Below are 20834 nucleotides of genomic sequence, written 5' to 3' on the forward strand. Positions count from 1 at the left end.
TGGCCGCGGAAAATACGTTGCAGCTCAGTGATCTGGTTATGCACAGAATGGAAGTCCATGGATACACCTTGCAGAGCGTTCGTAACTGGTTCGAGCCGAGGTTTTTGTCGCTCAGTAGAGGATGAGAGTTCGTTGTCCAGTTGCAGCGTTCGAGCATGATTCCGTTGACGCGAGCACCGCGAGTGCTTCGACTATGACCACGTAATGCTGAGTGAAGACCCTAATAGACTTGTATTTTCCAGACCATATTGTCTCACACAGCATCGGAACGTTGGGCACCAATTTTCTGCGGAGCACGCTCTCATGGCAGAAGTTAGTGGTTTGTTTGATTATCCCAATTATGTTTCAAATTTCAGAGACGTCGTTCAAATTGTTTATTTATTTATTTATTTATTTATTTATTTATTTATTTATTTACAGGATACTGCCGGCCTCAGTTTGAGGCCTTAGGCAGGAGTGGGCATATCAATAATACATCAAGAAAACGAACACAGAGAAAAACATCGCAAGAATTTAAGTGAGAAGAAGAGACGAAATCCAGCAATAATAATAGTAACGAAAAGTAAAGCGCGACAGAAACAACAAGGCGCGTACACAGCAGCATGACACAACCACGCATGCTCAGTCACTTGAGCAGGAAACGAAATGTACAAACAATGAAAACAATCATGCATATGAAGCACTCAAGACGAGATTTAGTTTGTGACTTGCGCAGTAGAAAAATAGTGTCTTCGGGAACTGTTTCTGTATTATTTTGTTCACTCCAGCTTCTTTTCCAGCCATTGTAGAGCATACATTGTACCCCTGTCCAACGAGGTTCGAAATAATCAGCCCGGCATTCGTCAAAAGCTTCTAGATTGCAGCGACGATACAAGCGGAGTTTAATTGCAACAGCTCTACACATCCCCAAAACCGCTCTCGAACGCACACTTCGGCTCCCACCTTGACCCGAAAGCGAACGCCTATAGACATCTGCTCTTGTCCTGAAATATCTGCAGTTTCGTCAGCAAGAATGGATAAAGCAAGCGCCGTTGTACCTCCGGCAACTCTGCTCTGTTAGGATGTCGCCACAGATTGTGAGGATCTCGTTCTGGACGCGGACAGAAGTATACTTAGCATTGCCAGCAGAAGCGAAGTGCTCCTGAAGTCTAGTATCTCCAGCTTCTACCCGAAAGTAAAGGATATCATTGAAGACTCCACTAACGGACTGCTTGCCGCTAATTGGCAAGTTATGCGTCGAGCAAAACATATTGGTGTAAACTATTGGAAACGGTTTCTCGCAATCTTTTCAACTTGCTCGTGCAGTGCTCCGTTCAGCTGCTGTACAACGGGTAGCTGTTTGCCTTTCATCACATCCATAAAGTTCTATGAGGCCGTCATTGCCTCCTGGTGCCATTGGGATTTTATGTGATCCCTGCACGCCTCGTGAATTTTCCTGTAGTTACTGAAAGCGCGCACGATAAAACTACCTTTAGTACCCCGTGAACACTCGGAGGAAAGGTGACGCAAAAACGGCAAAGGGCGCCTTCAACTGTCGCTGAGTACGCCAGCCAAGGGGCGTAATCTCCCAGCCATTGGTGGCGTATAGGCCTCTTTTCAGGTGTTTTATAATTCTTAAAGCCGTATGTAACATTTGGTGACCATGGCTTCGTAAGAAGACGTAAGCTCAAAAAATCTCGGATGCCAGTGAGTTTAGCTTTGCCTATCAACTCTCCTAAGTCGTATTTTTCAGGCAAGTTAGTTGTTTTCTTTCTGTTGTCTCCGGACTTGAACCCCGAACAAGGAGGAAGGGAATCGTCTAGGCTTACTGCGTGACTGTAGCCCGCTGTTGGTGGAGTAACTTCGATAGAGTCCACGATATCAGCTACTGTCCGGTGATGAAAGCTTGCATCACTCTGGTCAAATGATACACCGTTGGCATATGAAAGGCTAGAACCTTCTGGGGCACAGGTGGATAACGCTTCGTCAGACAACCGCTGACGCTTGAAGAAGCGTCGGATGTCCATCATTCGGGACCGCTCGAGACAAAGCTAGCTATGGAGTTCCTCGTGGTTGATAGCGTTATAAAATACATACACATTGATTGGAATAACAGTTTAAAGCGTACGTTCAAAACAAAAAATGGCTATATATACAGCGAAAACTTATTTACAGGATATATTCACGTTCGCAGCTTCATCCGCCTCGCTCGATCTTGCCCGCGCATCCGCACCGCTGAGCGACCGCACACACACTGCTCGCCGCTCTCTCGTCTGTTGTCTTGGTTGTTCTCACCTCCGTTGACAAACCGGCCATTTAAAAACACCGAAGCACAAACACAGAGGCGCGCACACGTGCAAGGGCTTAGACGCTGCAGTGTCCCCCAGTGCGCACTTTGGGGGTGAAAGGAACGACGCGCGACTTCCGAGAGGAAGGGACACTCGCCACTCCGGTAGTACACTTTGTATTGTGTGTTCTCATGGCGTTTAGAGTCCCAAAACGCCTCACGCTATGAGGGACGCAGTAGTGCAGAGCTCCGGATAATGTCGACCACCTGGGTCTCATTACCGTGCACTGACATCGCACGGTACATGGCCGCCTTCTGCATTCCGCCTCCATGGAAACGCGGCCGCATCGGCCGGGATCGAACCCGCGTACTCGGGCTCAGCAGTCGAGAGCATTGCCCGCTGAACCACCGCGCCGAGGCTCCGGTGGCAAAATATAAAGGAGGCACACACAGAAACAAAACATATACGCACGGAAAGGACGCCATGGTGTCACCACTTCGTGACATTATGTTTGTCCTTCCTTTCCAACTTTTCTCCTATCATTTTTCTCGTGCCCTGACTTTGTTATGATCATTTGTGAATTTTCCAGGTAGCACCAAAACATTATAGATATTAAAACATGATGTTGGGCTAGTCGATTCACATTTGATGCGAATAAAAACAGCGCGAAGACGAAGCGATAAGGAGAGAACACAAAGAACACACAAAGCACAGAACATCCAACTGATTTTAATTTTCGAAAACAGGGCGCTTATAAGGACCAACAGCATGACGTACAAGGTACATACACAGCACGAAAGGAACAGGGAGCGCAGGGCGACGACAGTATCTAGAGAGCCACATGTAATTAGGACCCCCGGAAAGCCCGGATATGACTATCGAAGAAATCAATCTCTTTTCTTGATAGAGAAATCGAACACGAGCTAACACATTTGTCACCGTTTTTAGAGATGACGAACGCCTCGATAACTTCTCTTTCGCTCTTGATTTCGGCCTTGAAAGGAATTTTGTTTTTTCTAGATAAGGATGACAGTTGTTGGTATCGCACTTCCTACAGTGCAGCAGAAGATTGCTGCCCGTTCCGGTGCATAGGGACCGCCTGTGCTCCAGAGCACGCTCATTAAAGCATCGGCGAGCTTGGCCTACGTAGGTCCGCCCGCACGTAAGAGGAATTTCGTAGACTACTTCTGAAATGCACGCAGTGAACTTGTTCTGGTGGTTCTTTCTGCAAGTGGTGAGTTGTTTTTTTTTTGTTCTGGTCAGTAAAGGACACTTTTTTCAGTTAGCATGGCGCCGGAAAAACAACGCGGATCTCATACCTCTCCTCAACCTTCTTGATGTTGTGTGAAAGGCAATGGAAATATGGTATGACAAATGGCGGCTTGGTTTCTGACCGTTTGCCCCTCCTATCGGAAAGTTTTAACCTTTGAAGTAGGCTTTCGCTAGTGCTGAGGATTAGAAATTGTGGGTAGCCAGCTAAAGGAAGGCCTTCGACTAGACCTTGAAAACCTTGAGAGCTGGAAAGGAGGACCGGGAAAAGAGGAGAGACGACCGAGAAGAACGGGACAGACGAGTGGTGGATGCCGAGACAAGAGGCCGCATCCTGACGGCAGCAAAGTTGGCTCAAATGTGTAAATAATGTAAATACACTTACCTGTATTTTTCATTCCGTGGCGGTCCGGCTTCGTCGGGAGGAACGTGGAAGAGTTAGCAAGAAGCTGTCTGACTCCCCCACTTCATCTTGAAGACGTGGTCAGCGAAAGTTCATGTCCACGTGCTAATGTCCGGCAAGGGAAGAGCGGGCCTTACAAAAGACGCCATTCCATCTATCTTCGAAGGGGCGCCGAGCTACCTTTCAAAACGGATCAAGAGCTCTCTCATTTTCGGCACAATTACTCCCGAAGTTGGAAAAAACACATATATCATAGGAAATCGAGGCCTACTGTCATTCATCGAACATTTCGTACCCGGTGGGTGCACCACGGTGAATATTATAGATGAAGCACGAAAGCATTCAAGGTCATGTCCTCCATGAACGAAGCCCACAATAGTGGTGGACGGCTTAAGCTTAATCCGATACATTTACACTGGAGCACATGAATTCATAACTGGTTGTCCATAAATACACCTGTCAGCACTTATGCTTTCATGCTTGGCAGCGCAAAGAAAACGAGGACAAAAGCGAACGAGGAGACACAACACGAGCGCAGACTATCGTCTGAACTTTTATTCACAGAAAAGAAGCTTCAAAGGCGTGATCAAACACAAAAACATCAAAAGGAAACGCCACAACCTATGTACAAAGAAATCAATGACATTTTACTCCGGCTTGATAAAGAACACAACAGCAACAGGAAAAACAAAATCAATCCCATCAGGCCAACTCCCCGTACTGTCTACTTGCCCTTAAGAAACTGCAGAAAAGGAACTTCGTTATCCTGCAGACTGACTGACGGTGATGCGGCACACGCTTCTCTCCCTTTCTTAATCAAGTGAGCTTCTATCAGCTCTCGGCATACCTTATCCGTGTGCCTGAACAGGATACTTGTCCTGTCAACGTGAGGAAAGCAATCTTTGCAATCCCTGCAGTGCAAAGCGAGGTTGGAGGACTCAGCACCTTTTAGTGATCTGCGGTGTTCCGCTAGACGCTCATTGATACATCGACCAGTCTGGCCGATGTAATTCTTACCACATGAAAGTGGAACGCGATACACAACACATGTGTCGCAATCTGTGAGCCTCTTTCTGTGGGCTATCTTGCAATTATTCACTGCGCGGTCACCACCATGCTCAATCTTTTTGCACACAGCACTGCACACACCACCGAGCTTGTTCTTCGCGGGGAGTTGGTCTGATTGGATTGGTTTTGTTTTTCCTGTTGCTGTTGTGCTCCTTATCACGCAGGAATGAAATGTCATTGATTTCTTTGTACATCGGTTGTGGCGTTTCCTCTCGATGTTTTTGTTTTATCACGCCTTTAAAGCTTCCTTTCTGTGAATAAAAGTTCAGTTGATAGTCTGCGCTTGTGTTGTGTCTCCTAGTTCGCTTTTGTACTCGTTTTCTTTGCGCTGCCAAGTATGAATCCAAACCAACTAGCCCAGCTTTCTGTTCTTACTAACTACATTTCTAGTTCAATGGGCTCTTTTTCTTGAATACCTTTTAACCTTCACAACCCATTAGTTTTGACGGCTTTCATAGCAGTGTGCGTCTGTAGAGCAAGGACGGCATCTTGGCATATAAAGCAACAGCTCTGCCGTTCTGACATCCAAGCTGTGTGCGGGTGCCTGCAGCCGTCCCCTGGCCACTCAAGACGTTTCTGCCGTATTCTACAGTCAGAGTGGTGGAGACAAGTACGCTTCTACAGGATCTGCCTTCGGGTCCACTGCGGGATTGGTGTGAATGAGAGCGGCAGCAGCTCCAGATGTACGAGGATCGGTCCAAAACAGCAGACAGCCTAACGGAGTTCTTGAGGAACACTATTCGTCCTACGCTACCAACAAGGAAGAAAGCCTCCGCTTCTACGGGGAAGATTACCGCCCTAGGGAACAGGGTGATTGACGACCGTCACCGAAGAACTCTGGAACTGGGTCCTAAATTCGGCGTCGAACCTGCCATGAAGCCAGTCGAGATGCTAGCGCTCTCGCCCGTGGTCTCCCGGGTTGTTCCCGACGCTGATAAATCTAGGTGCTTCAAAGAGTGCTCCGCAATCGTAATGGACCAAAAAAGAAAATCGAAAACTGAAAGAAGATTGCAAGAGCTGGTAACCTGTTTGGCGGCTGAGGGCTTAAGGCCCGTCCTTTCTGACAAGGAGGGGTTCTTTGTCCTAGCGCCAGAAGAAGTTTTCGGGAGAAAGGCAGGAGAAGCAATTGCAAAGAACTTCAAAGAAGTGGCTCTGAGGCCTGCTGCCATCAAGAAACGGGCCATTGTCCTCCTGGAAGGGATGAACCTCGATCGACTGGGTGCTACGGTCAGCAATAGAAAAGGTTCTGTTCTAGACCTGTTTTTCACAGCCAAGACACATAAGCCGGACGTTCCCTTTAGGGCAATTGTTTCGGAGAGGGGCACTTGGCAGCATGCCGCTTCTGGGTATCTTCAGCGTCATCTTGGTTCTCTGACGTTGGCCGACCCATTTTTGGTGGAGAAATCTGCAGGTGTTGTAAAGTTCCTGTCACAGGTAGAGGGAGAGAGACATTTCGCCTTCAGCATAGACATCGAAGATTTATTTTACTCCTTACCCCATGATCAGCTTATGAAGTATGTGAAGGACTGCATCACCGTGGATAATGACGAGGTTGTGTTTGTGGCGGATTGTAGTGTTTCAGTGGAAACCTTCCTAGAGCTCCTATCGTTTTACCTTGACTCAACCTTCGTTGGGTGGGACGAAAAAGTATGTCCAGAGGTGCGGCGTCTGCATTGGATCCCCTGTCGCACCTGTCTTGATCGACATTTTCCTAAGCAGGATGGACGTAAAACTAGCTGAAGATCTTACTCATGTTGCAGGGAGAGTCTTCCGGTACGTGGATGATTTTTTTTATTTTCTTAAAGAATATCTCCTCCAGGGTTATCCCGGACGTCGTCAAGATATTGAGGGAAAGGGGCGACGGTCTGAAGTTCACATTTGAATTACCACAGTTAGGCGCCATCCAGTTCCTAGACCTGAGGATTGATTGCCACGCGAGTGGTGTGTGCAGGGAGTATCGCCCACGAACGGAAAAGCTCCTCCTCAATCACAGTTCTGGTCATTCGAAATTGGTAAAGGCCGGCATTGCTACTTCTTGCCTAAAAGCTTCTCTCTAAAAATCCTGCTCCCACAAGGTTGGAACAAGCTTCCTGGGACAAACGCGCAGGTTAAAGGAAGCAGGTTTTCCTGATCAGACTCTGGCTAGGGTCACTGAAAGGATCTTAGCCAGGTCAGGTAGGTCCACGGTCATCGTGAAAGAGAACAGTGCGGAAAAACGATTGGTAGGAATCCCCTACGTGCACGGCATTTCACATCGCCTAAGAAAAGTGAGGGCGAGGTACGGGCCGAAAGTTGTTTTCACCGCGAAGAACAAGATCGGTGGTGTGTGCAGTGCTGTGCGCAAAACGATTGAGCATGATGGTGACCGCGCAGTGAATAATTGAACAATAGCCCACAGAAAGAGGCTCACAGATTGCGACACATGTGTCGTGTATCACGTTCCACTTTCATGTGGTAAGAATTACATCGGCCAGACTGGTCGATGTATCAGTGAGCCTCTAGCGGAACACCGCAGATCACTAAAAGGTGCTGTGTCCTCCAACCTCGCTTTGCACTGCAGGGATTGCAAAGATTGCTTTCCTCACCTTGACAGGACAAGTATCCTGTTCACGCACACGGATAAGGTATGCCGGGAGCTGATAGAAGCACACTTGATTAAGAAAGAGAGAGAAGCGCCTGCCGCATCACCGTCAGTCAGTCTGCAGGATAACGAAGTTCCTTTTCTGCAGTTTCTTAAGGGCAAGTAGACAGTACGGGGAGTTGACGTGATGGGATTGATTTTCTTTTCCCTGTTGCTGTTGTGTTCCTTATCACGCAGGAATACAATGTCATTGATTTCTTTGTACATAGGTTGTGGCGTTTCCTTTTGATGTTTTTGTGTTTGATCACGCCTTTAAAGCTTCCTTTCTGTTAATAAAAGTTCAGTTGATAGTCTGCGCTTGTGTTGTGTCTCCTCTGTCCTCGTTTTCTTTGCGCTGCCAAGTATGAATCCACACCAACTAGCCCAACTTTCTGTTCTTATTTGCACTTATGAGTAGCTTTGTTCAAGCATTCGAAGAGCAATCTTTGACTTGGTGTTCTTTTTTGAAGGATGTCTCTGGCTCAAAAGTTGAAGAGCGGTGCATTCGGCGCCAGAGGCGTTGGGAAGATATTAAGGCGTAGATGACATTCAGGCGACACTTGCAAGGCTGCGATCTGGTACATGGACAAGGTATCATGCAAATGACTACTGCTGCACCAAAGGCACAGCCTATACATTATAGTTTGTCGTGAAATGTTTTGCATCATGCAAGGACTTTTATGCAGTACAAGAATGCGACTCTGAAGCTGCTCGTTTTGCTCACTGGCATACAGAATGCTTTGCTTTGCTCAGGCAGGATACAGATTTGTCATTTTCACCTAAATAGCCCTGTAGCTTTCCACTTTGCATTTGGACATAAGGACATTTACAACTGCCAGAAGGGAGCAGCATATCCACGAGTTTCACGCTGCTATTGGTTTTCCTGTTCAGGAGCGTATTTCCTTAAGGTGGCCCTTCCGGAAAATAGCGAGCATTATTCAGCAGCATGGCGGGGGCCAATTCCCGACATTTCTGTGGCAAGATACACAGGGGATAGACTGGATGTTTTGGCTGAAGGTGTTCAAAGCTATGACCTGTAGTATGAAGAAGTACGTAGTATGAAGTTTGAGGAAACCTGCAGGATTAGACCATGCCAGCTGGTACCTGGCCCTTTGCTCGTGCAGGAATGCAACTTCTCTTTCCTGCTCTTCTCCAGATACCTCCCCACAGGGACATCTACATTGAGGAGACAATGGAAGAAGCACTAGATGAACCGGTACCGCCAGCATACATTTGCTTTCGGCCTGTGCGAAGCAGGATGTATTGCTCCCTTTTTGGTGGCAATGACACTGGCTGTCACGGAGCACTTGGCAAAAACTGGAGCCAGTTGAATTCAAGACGTAGATGTTATATCGGCATCTTTTCCTTTCAACGATGAAGTCTCGCCTCTTTCTCGCCTCTCGTAACCAGAGCCAGCAATGATCAGTGCGCATTGGCAACTTTCTTGTGAATATCTCGGCATGAAACTTCAACTCGATGAACTCATCTCACTAAATCCGGCTAATGTAGTCCTGGTTTCTACGCTAAATGTAATATTCATGACCGGAGTTCTGGAGGAACGTGAAGTGCCTGCGTTTGTTTTACAGCGCATACATCCCGAACAAGTAGACAAGCACAAACTTGGATCACAGGAAATCCCGGACAACGGGATTGTTCCGCACCTGGTCAGAATTTCCACATCCTTCATGGTAGGACTTCAAACTATAACAACGGCCCTTAGTGCCTGCGATGCACCATTCTGCCTGCAAGGTACAGCTTCATGGATGACCTACGGAAAGTTGCTCCATGTCCTTGTTCGGAACACGAAGACATTGCAAGCGCAGCTCGACAGCTTGGCAGTTCATATACAGGCACGACGTTAAGATTTCTCCCAACTGATTCTTCATCTGAGTGATGTGTATGAACCAACCGAATTTAAACCGGAGCGGCACTTCCTCTTGGTGATGTGCTCAGCCTTACCTGGCGTCTAGTGTTCCGTTGCTGTCTTTTATGCGATTAGTTTCGCGGCATTTCCTAAACTCTTTCTAAATAATTTATTCACTATTATTAGAATATATTCTCACTATAATAAATGTCCTGTTTAAAAAGCTGCGGCGTTGGCGTAGCGGTGTGAAGCTGTGGCCAGTCGAATGGATTTTTTCAGCGCCACCGCGGGTTCGGATCCCGCTCCGCAAGCTGTGAAGTTATATATTTACTGTCTTCCCCGAGTGGGATGCCGGCTATCCGCTGCAGTGAAGCTCTCATACTGTAACTTAAAATAGAACATTTTCCAGGCCACTTGAAAATCAAACGCGTCGCTAAAATGCAGCATTTCCGCTGAATAATCGCAATCACTAACTGCCAGAGTCTGGGGTGCACGATTCCTGTGGTTGCCATTTTAATGCCTTAGGTCTTTCACTCCGCCGATTAGCGGCAGTCTGTCCGAAACCTGCTTCTAGCACGTGGGCACCTTCGTCAACTAATGTTATGATGTCACCACAAGCTGTCAAAGGTATTGTGAGCGAACTGCCCACCGTGGCATTTAAATTAATGATGAGTCGTCAGTGTTTCCTCAGTAACAGCATTGGCCTCACAAGCCTCCCCGATGGCAACACCTGCCATCGCAGGGAAGTGGCGCTTAGCTTAACCGCTGCACCTCTGCGCCAGGAGTGGAATCAGGACTCCCAGGGATCTGTGAATGTAGAGAATGATCAATTATACCACAGTACAAGTTTCAAATGATATAATATCACGCAAACTTACATCTTAAGATATACAAACGAAAGTAAGCCCGTTCAGGTGAAGCAAAAGCATAGAAATTCAAGATATAGAAGTCAAAAGTAGTCAGAAGGGCAATTAGGCAAAGCATAGAAAGTGCGCCCATTGCTAGAGCACGTACGTGAGGTGTTGAACCATAAAAGCTAAGTGTTAATTCAGTCACTGCTTTATACAGCAGGGAAATTTACCGCTGTTTTCTGCTCGACAGATGCATAAAGCTCAGTGTCTTTTTATAACATTATGAACGAAACTTTTGGGACTGGTAAGCAAACTTACATCACGCAATGCACATCTCGGATAACTCGTAATAAACACACTCGTCATGTGAAAGAATTCAATGCTGCTAAAGATATCTTTAAATATTTCTTCTTTCCGCTGACCGAACACGACTGGAATCAGCTTCCTGATGATGTGGCGTCTGCGGTACCTTGTGATAACCTCTGCCTTATGAACACTAGTGCAGCACTTAGCCAGCATATTTTGTTACTGGTTTGTATCAGTTTCTCCTGGTATTTTGTCGCTATGCATGGATTGACTCGACACCAGCTTATTCCTGGAAAGGACTGATCGTATGTAATAAATAATGGAAAAACCAGGGCTAATGGTGCTAGCGCGTGATAATTCATGATTAACCCCAAGATAAATCACCCGTGATTTTTTTTCTTGCACGTCTACGTATTACCCAAGTTCACAGTGTTAATTTCCTACATTTGCTATAAGAAATTTGGTTCATAAAATTTTCATGGTAAGACTACAGTGGTCGCCTTTGCCCACCGCATTCCTGCACTGCTTTCCTATACCGCAATTCCAGAGAAAAAAGAAAGAAGATATTATTGTACTGAACTATTTACAGCGTGAATGAAAAAATTCTACACCAACGCCGCCAACAGGCTTTGATTTGAGAGTGTAATTTCTTAAAATAATTTTTGCGATGCAGACAATTCTTTAAAACCTCACTGAGCTCAAATAGGAATTCGTTCCGGGAAACAAGCCTTATACCTTGGGAATTCAACAGCGTCACTAGGGGTAATTTATTGTGTATTTTTATTATCTGACAGATCCGCGGCTGAATGAAAATGTTGACTGCGGTACGACGGTTCCCGTTGGACTGGAGGCCACACGCATGGCACAGCTGGTGGCCTCTTTTTAGCCCACTATACTGTTTTTCACCTAACACTTTGCACAGTTTTTTTAATTGGCTTTTTGAGATAGAAGAGCGCTTTTTCCGGCATAGCATTGTCACCGGTATAGTGCATCGCTGCGATGGAGAAGGCGTGGGGCTCCCCGTCTTTCGCGTTCGCCTCGTGTACCTCCAGACTGCAGAAACACCGCTTCCCTGGGAACCTTCACCCTAGTAACTAGCGCTTTAAAATGGCAAATAATAACGATTAATAGCACAGACAAAAACATTAGCCCGGATCACGGTTCGGGCCACCAACCCCGCCATCAAACAGTGCATCTTGCTCTCCCTCGCCATGAGCTCACCATGTCTGGCCTCCCTCACCCTCACCTCGCCATGCCTTTCCTCTCTTACCCTCGTGCTTATGAATTTTCATGCGCCCATCCTGCCTCACCTCCACCTCAGCGAGTGAGATAATCACGAGGTGAGGACGGCCTCATAAGGGGCCGCCCTCGTGAGGTTGCCTACCTCTGGTCACAGTGCTAGTTCTTTCATTGTAGTGGCGCTGTTCAAAAGAAACTGGACTCATTTTTAACGCGATAGCGTTAAGGGTTTCTTTATGCGGTGAACCTGGCCCCGTATTTGGCCTTGGCACGTCAAGAAAATCTGCATTAGTGGAGAGGGTCTTGACCTCGCACGTTGAGCTGTGCAAATGAAAAATGATTAAAAATTAAAGAGGACACTTAAGCTGCGCCTTCAGGGTGTGACGAGATCGCGTTATTAAATCACTTGTATGCAGAATTTCATCCTCTACATTCATAGATCGTCGGGAGTCCTCATACCCCTCCTGGCGCTGTGGGTTAAGCGATGCAGCACTGTCCTGCGATGGCAGGTGCTGCCAGCGGCGACCCTTCTGCGACCCAGGCTGCTTTTCCAGAACGTCCAATGATCACCTTAACACACAGCCGCCTCGGTGGGAGGTTGTGATGACACCGCAAGGTCACGTCACCTAAGTGTCCCACCCGCCTCATAAGTTACTCTCTAGGCACCACCTGCCAGAGTCATGGTCGTGATTTTTCGCTTTCAACGCCAAGGCTGACAACGCCAACACCGGATTTTCAGGGCAACAGCACCTTTCACAGTATCGCGTTAAAAGACGAGATAAATTGTGATCACACGGTCACAATATGACTGAAACGTTATTATGACACGAAAGTATCTGAATGTTTCCTCTGAAAGGAAAATTGAGGTAAAAAAATGGCATGGACTCAACAAGCATTGAACCTGTATATATGCACTAAAGTGTAAACAGTGAATTTAAGTATGTTACCCGAAATGCGCCGGGGACTAGCGCAGCTTTCGCTACAAAAAGTGGTTGAGGCTCAACTGACATGGGCGAGGATATAATCGGTTGCATATCTTTCACTGCGCCTACAAGGCCATTAGCCATTTCTAGGTGCTCAATTCTAAGCAATGGCAATTAGCGATGTGCTTGAACTGACCCGCAATCGCCATGGCAAGAACTCTTTGCAGCATCTTTTTTGGCGGGAAACACCAGCTTCATAAATGTTCTTCCTTTTGTTCCAACTCGTAACAATGGTATTTCTCCAAAAGAGGCACTAATACCTCACATAAAATGTTTGTAGTAAAATTCAATTGCATACCGATTACTGCTTATGTTGAGCAAAAGACGCATTTATTCCTGCGGAAATAAAGTTCGAAATATTCCCGCTCTCTAATAAACTTATGGCACCTTCACTGAAAGGGACTCCCGCGTCCCGTTCCCGTTTTCAAGTCAAGTGCAAAAAAAAAAACTGTCAGTAGAGAGCGGATTACTTGCGAAAGTAGCCAGGGATGGCATAACTTGTTTTACATTTTCTGGCGCTTCCTAGCTTATATAACCTCTGTTACGAGGGAATGTGAAGTCTTCTTCATTAGAACGTTGTAATCTTTCGATTCACGCTAGCTTCTGCTATTATTCATTGGCCCTTTAAAGGGGCTGTGAAAGGATCTCTCAATAGTTTTTCGTTATACCTGGGATGGTTAAGGGCGTAGCTTAACAAACTTCTTTCGGCGCGGTTTGTAGAATCTGATTTCTCTGTAGTGAGAATTCCTATATCAGCGTCTGCGCCTCTTTCGCTTTCCTCTGATCGCTTTTTGCATGCAGAAAGGTCGGCGCTCCACCGCAGGCCGCATCGCTGACGCGCGCAGGCAAGGGCCTCCGCAGAATTTTTTGCAGGGGGGGGGGGGGGGGGGGGGGGGGGGGGCTTGGTTGTTGGCGCCGGAGGGGGGCAGCGGAATGTTCGCAGCAAAAAGGCACTATATGCGGAGTAACCTTATTTATTTCTTTATAAATAAGTAAAATACACACATGAAAGAAAATTTACCGAAAGCAAATTAATGCGTGGCTTGGAGAGATACATGGGAGTTTATTAACGAACAATTAAAATTAATAAATAACGCAACAAGGTACTATCAATTCGTGGAGAAGAGCGCTCAGTCTTTCTCAATGCGGGTTCTAGACATCCGAATTGATGACCAACACACAGCACAGTATGTTCACAAGCACGCAACTACAGTCACTCGGTCAGTGTTTTTTGAACAGCAACTGCAGACGCCTCGTTTTTTCTGGGCGAACTGCGTGATGAAACAGGTGATAAAGTGATTTCTGTGCTTCATTACGCGCTCTCAGTGCACACTCATCATACAAAGGCCGTTCAGCCTGCTGTTTGTCATCGTTGAACGTAGCCAGGTTTTCACTTTCCTCATTTTACTGAAGGAGCTTTCTACCGTACAGCTAGTAACTGGCCAAGCCAGAGCCGCCTCAATGGCTTTTGCAACACAGGGTAAGAATGTCTTGGCCTGATGTAGAAGCTCGCAGTAAGTTATTTCTGATTTGACCCAAGTTTTGTTGCACCACATCTCGTACCAAGAGATGGCCTCTTCCTTGAAGTTTTCGCTGCCGTAAAAGCATTCGAGTTCTTCGGTGATTGCAGCGAACTGAAAACGGCTCAAGTGCTTCATTCTTTATGGATGCAGGTGTAGAAGTTTAAAGCTCCTCTCATTCCTTTCATAAAAGCGGAGAGCTAAACAAGCAGTGAGAGAGTCCAAGTACGGCACATATATTGCCACATGGTAGTATTCCTCCGGCGAATGTATCCTGTAGTTGTCTAGGTGGGCCTGACGAGAGACTTGTTTTGGTACAGATATCACCACTTTAAGTGATTGGCTGCATCACATGCTGCATTCGTGATGTCAGAGAACTCCTCTACAGCGTTGGTCCGGTGGCCGCGAAAAATACGTTGAAGCTCAGTGATGTGGTCATGCACAGAATGGAAGTCCATGGATACACCTTGCAGAACGTTGGTAACTGGTTCGAGCCGAGCGCTGTACTTCGCTACAATGCGCAAGCAGACGATGAAAGATGAGCTTGTTCTTGCGCAGTAGAGGGTGTCAGTTCGTTGTCTATTTGCAACGTTCGAGCATGATTCCGTTGACGCGAGCTCCTCGAGTGCTTCGACTATGGCCACGTAATGCTGAGTGAAGATCCTACTAGACTTGTATCTTGCAGACCATCTTGTCTCACACAGCATCGGAATGTTGGGCACCAATTTTTTGCGAAGCACGCTCACGTGGAATAAGTTAATGGTTTGTTTGATTATCCCAATTGCGTTTCTAATTTCAGAGACGTCGTTCAAATCCCTGGTGACGAGATTTAGTTTGTGACTTGCGCAGTAGAAAAAAAGTGTCTTCGGGAACTGCTTCTGCATTATTTTGTTCACTCCAGCTTCTTTTCTAGCCATTGTAGAGCATCCACCGTACCCCTGCCCAAAGAGGTTCGAAAGATTCAGCCCGGCATTCGTCAAAAGCTTCAAGATTGCAGCGGCGATGCAAGCGGAGTTTAATTGCTCCAGCTCTAGAAATCCCAAAAACCGTTCTCGAACGCACACTTCGACTCCGGTCTTGTCAATAAAGCGAACGCCTATACACATCTGCTCTTTTCCTGAAATATCTGCAGTTTCGTCCGCAAGAACGGATAATGCAAACGCTGTGTTAGCTTCGGCAACAATCTGCTCTCTTAGGACGTCGCCACAGATTATATCGTTCTGGACGCGGACAGAAGTGTACTTAGCATTGCCAGCAGAAGAAGCGAAGTGCTTCTGAAGTCGAGTATCTCCAGGTTCTACCCGGAAGTAAAGGAGATCATTGAAGACTCCACTAACGGACTGCTTGCCGCGAATTGGCAAGTTGTGCGTCGCGCTAAAGACATTGGTGGAAACTATTGGAAATTGTTTCTCACGATTTTTTAAAATTGCTCGTGCAGCGCTATGTTCAGCTGCTGTAAAACAGGTAGCTGTTTGCCTTTCTTCACATCCATAAAGTTCTGTGCGGCCGTCATTAGGCAGTTTTAGTATAGCGTTTGCGTTTTTTGCGTACACAACACGCAAGACGGTTGCGTACGCTAAATCCAAAGCGCGGACGACACTTTTAGATTAGCGTTTGCGGACCGTTCCGCAACAGGCGCTCCGTGGACAAACAACACCCAGGTTCAGCCCCGTTCTGGTAAGTACCTAGCGCCACCACACGTCAGAAAACAACTCTGAGGTCTATTTGATCCAAACCAAGCCACGGCAAAGCGCGCGCTTTTTGCTGTCTGCTGTTTCTTTGGCGGATGGTTCCCCAAGCTTCCACGCCATGCCCTCAAGCATCCTGTGCGATCATCGCCTCCTCTCTGTGCTCACATGGGCGGAAATCGACGGTCTCATGTTGCCGCATGCGGAACGATGACTCCTGAAAGGTGACATTTCAGTAGACTACTTGGAGTATGAAATGCGGCTCCAACGGGAGTCGGAGCTACTACGATACCATTCCCGCCACGGACTGCTGGACATAAATAACATTGAGAAGTCCTTATTCAAGCAGCAGTTTCGATTTGAAAAAGACGACATCACCGAACTGCTATGTGCTCTGATGGTGCCGAACACCGTTACCAGTGCCCAGAATGTCAAGGTGCCCGGCCGCGAAGCACTCTGCCTCACCCTTCGTCGGCTGGCGTACCCCAATCGATGGTGCGACCTAGAGCGCATCTTCGGGAGGCACACTTCGGTCATGTCGAGCATAACGTCCAAAATGCTCAACCACATCACGGCCAACTTCGGGCACCTTCTGAAGGACATAAACAACCATGAATGGCTTTCCCCTCTCACTCTCAGGGAATTCGCTAATGTAAGTCAGTTTTATAAATATTGAAAACGTGTCAATAGTCCCACTCCATGATGTGAGGTCGTACAGCGAGCACATCACATCATGAAATAGAAACCTTACACCTTAGCAGTGTGAGGTGTGTCACTATGGTGTGGGGGTTGTGCATCAATACACTGGCGTGCTCTGTCTTTGGGATGAAGCATAAGATCAGTCAGAATGGATCGGTGCATGCAATCTACCTGAGCCCAGAAAATAGTTTATAACAAAATTTCTGATTTCATCATGTAGGTTTCGATACCGCGGTGTGCTGTGCTAAAATTGTAAAAGCTCACATTTATGGTTTCTTATGGTCTGAAGCTTCATGTATGCACACAGTTATTGGTTAATCCTTTTTTTTGCTACACGCTGTCAAAACCAAAGGCGCACCACTATCAAACTGCATTGGATTCATTGATGGCACTGCCCGTGCCATATGCTGTCCCAAAAGGAACCAGCAAGATTACTTTTCTGGGCACAAAAGAATGTACTGCGTAAAATACCAATCTTTGATGTGCCCAAATGGTATCGTGTGTCAACTAGATGGGCCTTATCCAGGAAGACGGCATGATGCAGGTAAGGCACTGGGCTAGATTACGCAATTATGGGTGTGTAATCTAGCTGCTGCAACGAGTGTCACAGCCTTGAAACACATGACCTTGAGAACAAAAACATTGAAACTATCATCCTGGAAGTTGCACTTAGCGACAGAGGTGAACCATGTTCCAAAGCCAGACTATGATTTCAGGAAGACTAAAACTATCTTTCTACGACTGGTATGTCTGAAGGAACTTCAATGGTGACAAACTGTATCGGGAACCACTGAATTAAGCCATGACTCAGTGAAAAAATGTCATTCCACGCTTTGCAGAAGCACCTGAAAAGTGTTAGCTTCATTTGTAATACTCTTAAATTTCAATAATTAAACATCACTTATACCCACAAGTGAATATGCCAGCTTTCTACCCTTTATAAGTCTGCTTTTTATGTTTTGCTTTCAGGACACAGGAAGCACTAGCAGGTTGTGAACTTGATCATTTATCTGATTTTGTGCATCAGTTGGACACACGTTCAATATTTATTTATTTATTATTCCTCAAATATCCCTAGGTAGGGGTTTGATATCTCAGGCACAGAGTAACAAAGTAAAGATATAAAAGGATGGAACGCTCACCATGCATCATAGAGGCGTGCGTTTCATTGTGATTGTCAATGCTATGGTTTCATAGCATGCTCGCATGGCTTTGTCATTGTTTCATTTTTTAAAAATTCGGATGCCTGTACCTCCACCTCCAAACACACACACACGTGTGTGTGTGTGTGTGCTTGGAGGGGGAGGTACAGGCATACGAATTAAAAAAAATGAAGCATGTACACACACACATGCACTATACATATTGTTACAAGTTTATTTACAGGGGTGAGTCGACCTGAGCTTGATTCGTTAGCGCAAAATGGCGAGCTTCTTCCACGTCTCTTCACCTCTTCGTCGTCTCTTCAGCGTCATGTGACAATATTCTACTAAAGCTAGAGGCATATTGGGGGAGTAGCTTTTATTTATATACCTAGTTATTCTGGCCTCGCATGTCTCGTCTAGTGTTGAGAGCTAAGGTATTGCAAGGGTGCTATGTGCTTTGACTACATGAATGGCTCCAGTTTTAAGTTTCTGTGCACGTGCTTTTATGTGCGTTTTTGTGTTGCAGGAATACTGGAGGCAAGTGGTGCCTACTGCAAAATTGAAAAGCTTGCCAGCAAGGAGAACTTTGTGATCTACGGAGACCCGGCATATCCGCTGAAACCACTGTTGCTGAAGCCCTACGTGGGGGGGGCCTTCCTGACACCCCGTCAGCAGGCCTTCAACCATAGAATGAGCCAAGTTCGGCTAGCTGTTGAATGGGGATTTGGGAAGGTCGCCGCAGAATTCGCGTTCTTAGATTTCAAAAAAAAACCAAAAGCTTGTGAGGCAACAGGTGGCACAGATGTATAAAGCTGGGACTATTCTCAGCAACTGCCACACCTGCCTGTATGGCAGTCAGGTGTCTTCATACTTTGGCCTGTGCCCTCCATCACTTAAGACGTACTTGATACCATCTGCTACATAAAATGCCACTTTAACCCCTTCAAGCACCAATTAAACCTGCTGAGAGAACATAGTCATGCCTCGTTAATACAGCCCCCGTTAATATGAACGACATGGATTATGGACAATTTTTCTGGGGACCACACTTTTTTGTGTTTATCCCTAATTAATGTGGAAACTCGCTGTGTAGTAAATGAATGGGGGAAATTGCACAGAGCCCATTGGGGCCCACACATTCTTGTCATGTTAATATGCACGGCATTGGTTCAGAATATCCAGTAACCAACCCAACGTTTCATTTTTGGCGTTCTGAGCGCAGCACATCACAGGAACATAAAGAAAGAGTGGAAATGGCTGACTGATGGCCTTTTTATTTTCTGGTTTCATGTTTTCATCTGGCCACGAGACGTCATCAAGAGCATACACAAACCCCTAGGCGTGTGAAGTGGCACATTATTTCGAGTATAATGGCAACCAGGATATTACACTTGGAAATCCCAAAACTGTGTCTAATTTCAGCTTCAATGACCACCATGATGCACAGAAGCATACTTTAACCATAGCACGTTTTTTTTTATTTGCAATTCATTATTACATCAAGGGACTGTTTTGCTCGGGAACCGAAGTGTTCATATTAAAGAGGCACGACAGTAATAAGGTTTACCTTGCATCCGCATAACCTGGATACAGTGCTTGAAGGGGCTAAGTGAATGTGTCTTTTCCTCATCCGAAGCCATACTAATGAAGGTAATGAAAGTACACATCTTGCTCGTGAAATGAAGAGTGGTATAGAATAAAAACATTCATCTTCCATGATTGTCTGTGAATTTTATTTTCTTTTTAAGGAAGCACACCAAGATAATACAGAAGAGCCTGCTTGTGCAGGACATTGCGCTTTTACATGGTTGTCATTGTTGACTACAGTTTGTCTAGTTTAGTAAGCAGGCGGTCCACAATGTTTAATACTGCCTGGTGTTGGGCTGCAGATTGACGCCGTTCTTCTGCAAGCTGTTGGAGCAGTTCCTCTTGCACGCTCAGCTGTGCTGCATGCTTGTCTGCTTTTCTGCTTGACTCTGTCTCCTTCAAACGCAGCTCAGTGAGGGTGCGCTCTCTCTCCCATGCCAGCCGGCTCTCCTCTAAAGCCAAGCGTCGCGTGTCACGGAAAGGTCAGAAGAATGCGGACAAAAGACAGCAGAGTACAGCTCGTTTGCTGATATCACTGTTACTTTAAAAGTAACGTTGCAAATGCTTTTCAGGTCATAGTGGTGATGTCTGCATGCCTCACTGTCTTTCACCTTCACGTCCCTGGTGTAATGGTGTTATTTCTTCTGAACAAAGAAGCATTTACGTTGTTACCCTTCAATATAATGTATGTGATTAAACAAGCTGCGCTTTCTCTTCCCCTTGATTTGTGTTGCAGTTTTGCTTCCAGGGCTTTTAGAAACGTGAACTGAGAGAAACTGATCAAAAATCCTTACAAATTTCAGTGTTTCTTTTCGACAATCAATAACGTTCTGCGGAAGCAGAGGCTATATATTGTACTGTCTGAGTAATGCAGTTTCTGTCTCGAAAAGGCAAACAACACATTCTTGTTGTCGAGCAAGATTTAGGGCGCAAGTACACATGTATGTGACCAGAATAATAATATTGATATTGGAGATGATAAAATAAAGCTCTTGAGTGGCACACCTCTATGTTATGTAGCATATAATCCTCGCATTGATTACAGTCAACAGTGTATTGCTATACACCTGAGGAGCATGCACGAGTGCTTATTTCAATCAGTATTAAGGGCCGCATGGTGCGGGGAACCAGCTTGTGCCAATCATTTTTGTGCAGTCCATCCGTATTCAGCTATTGATGATTTGATTCTGGCAGATCAGGAGATGCTACATTTTTATTGGCGCTTTCACTTCGCACAGTAGAGAAATGCAGGCAGTGAAAGATAACTCATTCATTCATAAAGCTACGCCTCACAGCCCACCGCACAGAAATAACGCGTACCTACA

General features: G+C 46.1%; 1 pseudogene; it reads left to right on the forward strand.

Annotated features, from left to right (window-relative positions):
- Positions 1 to 16334: 16334 nt before the first annotated feature.
- Positions 16335 to 18847, forward strand: LOC144102612 (uncharacterized; annotated as a pseudogene).
- Positions 18848 to 20834: the final 1987 nt, after the last annotated feature.

This window comes from Amblyomma americanum, chromosome 8 (genome assembly GCF_052857255.1).
Source record: "Amblyomma americanum isolate KBUSLIRL-KWMA chromosome 8, ASM5285725v1, whole genome shotgun sequence".
Lineage (NCBI taxonomy): Eukaryota > Metazoa > Arthropoda > Arachnida > Ixodida > Ixodidae > Amblyomma > Amblyomma americanum.